Source organism: Littorina saxatilis, unplaced genomic scaffold (genome assembly GCF_037325665.1).
Source record: "Littorina saxatilis isolate snail1 unplaced genomic scaffold, US_GU_Lsax_2.0 scaffold_1155, whole genome shotgun sequence".
NCBI lineage: Eukaryota > Metazoa > Mollusca > Gastropoda > Littorinimorpha > Littorinidae > Littorina > Littorina saxatilis.
In genome coordinates, this window is record NW_027125754.1 from 1 (window position 1) to 2,500 (window position 2,500).

The 2,500-nt window shown below is 37.3% G+C and overlaps 1 long non-coding RNA gene across 1 annotated transcript; it reads left to right on the forward strand.

The window, feature by feature from the left end:
- The first annotated feature begins 6 nt into the window (after nt 1-6).
- LOC138954226 (uncharacterized) lies at nt 7-963 on the forward strand. Its single transcript, XR_011451759.1, has 2 exons — nt 7-392; nt 483-963. It is a non-coding gene; the product is annotated as an uncharacterized lncRNA (long non-coding RNA).
- Nucleotides 964-2,500: the final 1,537 nt, after the last annotated feature.

Sequence of the window (2,500 nt, forward strand, 5' to 3'; positions counted from 1 at the left end):
GGCTACTTGAAGTTCGACTTCTGTATGGGAAACTTAAAGACATCATAGATTAATATTTTTTCTGTATTATATCTGAGAAATTGCTTTGTTTACTCGCTATGAGAGCTTTGGGGGAGGGACTGTATTTTGTGTGAAGATGATTCTTTCAAGCGAATCTTCTCTCTGAAAATACTCTAAGGGGAGTGTTCAGTAGCTGTTGTATGATTATGTAGGTTACACATCTCAAAGTCGCATTCTTTCAAATTGAGAACCTTTTTTTTTTTATTCTTTTTTTTTTAGAAAGGACAGTGCTATTCAATGCACAATTTTATGAATGACTCAATGAGTAACAGGTGTTATTTGTATGACTCAATGAGTAACAGGTGTTATTTGTATGACTCAATGAGTAACAGGTGTTATTTGTATGACTCAATGAGTAACAGGTGTTATTTGTATGACTCAATGAGTAACAGGTGTTATTTATATGACTCAATGAGTAACAGGTGTTATTTGTATGACTCAATGAGTAACAGGTGTTATTTGTAAACTGTAACTGAATTTGTGTAGACGGGGAAGTCGTCATGTTAAAAGTTGAGTTGTAGAAGATAGTGAGCTGTTAATTGTAAGTTAATTTTAATGGGATTTCTAAGGAGGATACTGTTATGAGCCCTCGAGTTAAAAAAAAAAAAAAAGGTCGCAGAAGAGAAGACAACTGAGCTGTTAAAAGTTAGTTCGCAAAATGAGAAATAGGTCGTTATATTATTATTGAGGAAACGAAACATTGTTTCTCTTATTTGTCCATTAAAACTTCCCAGAGAAACTGAAAAGAAAAGTATGATTCTTGAAGTTGACACCTGAAGTGATAATTGCTTTTATTTCTAGTTTGAAGTCTGCAAAGGGGAGGCCGTTTTATTCGTTCCCTCTCATCAATCTTCATTTGTATTGTGTTGAATGAACAAAATAAAAATTGAGGTTTAACAAAAATGACGTGTTCATGCATTGTGTGTGTGTGTGAATTGGTTGGTAAACATGTTCATGCATATTGTGTGTGTGTGTACGTACGTGTGGGTGTTTGTGTTTGTGAATCGGTTGGTAGACATGTTCATGCACATTGTGTGTGTGTACGTGTGTGTGAAAACAATGTTTACACAGAACAGACACAAGAAGGGAAATCGATAATACGCTCTAGCAGCATAGTCAAGAAAACTGTCGTTTAAAAAAAACACTCGATGGAATACACCCACACACCCACACCCACTCACGCACACAAACTAGCATAGACAAAAATGTACACGTTTACAGGCAGGTAAAATACACACCCATAAGCATGCACGCATACACAAGTACGCGTGCGCGCACTGAGAAAACACACGGGTAAACAAACAAACACACACACACACACACACACAGTTCCCATCCCCTCCATATTTCATTTCCCGTTTTTTAGTCTCAAAACAAAACTTGCACATTCAAAAGAGTGTACACAATTTAAAACTACGAAGACTACAGTTATAAAAACACAACGCCGCAATGTAACTGTCGAAACTGCATTGCGCAACGAACCCGAACTACTATTACCGCTATGACTAATGCGCAAGACATACCTGTGCAGTCGAAGGAGAAGCCTTTTTTTCAAAGCCACTTACTGCGCGTAGAAACGTTAGCGAAAGGAATGCGCTAACGCCTGACGCCCACGCATTGCTTAACAAGTTAACGGTGCATCACACATAGCTACACACTCGTAAAAGATATATTAAAGGTGCATCACACATAGCTACACACTCGTGAAAGATATATTAAAGGTGCATCACACATAGCTACACACTCGTGAAAGATATATTAAAGGTGCATCACACATAGCTACACACTCGTGAAAGATATATTAAAGGTGCATCACACATAGCTACACACTCGTGAAAGATATATTAACGGTGCATCACACATAGCTACACACTCGTGAAAGATATATTAACGGTGCATCACACATAGCTACACACTCGTGAAAGATATATTAACGGTGCATCACACATAGCTACACACTCGTGAAAGATATATTAAAGGTGCATCACACATAGCTACACACTCGTGAAAGATATATTAAAGGTGCATCACACATAGCTACACACTCGTGAAAGATATATTAAAGGTGCATCACACATAGCTACACACTCGTGAAAGATATATTAAAGGCACGATCCTTCTCGTGACAAACTTCTTTCTTCTTCTTTGTCGTTCATGGGCTGAAACTCCCACGTTCACTCATGTTTTTGCACGAGTAGATTTTTTTTTTATGTGTATGACCGTTTTTACTCCGCCATTCAGGACACATACCTGAAATTATCAACCTTACTTCTTCACGACCAGTCTGGAAAATGAATCAATTCAAAAAGAATGTCATTTTACTTGGACACCTTTAAAAATATTGCAGCTTGGCTGCTTTCTTTGCAAAATGGGATTTTGTTGCCTGATTTAATTTGTCAAGTGATACCAGTACTTCTGTGAAAATAATTCAGCAAAAATA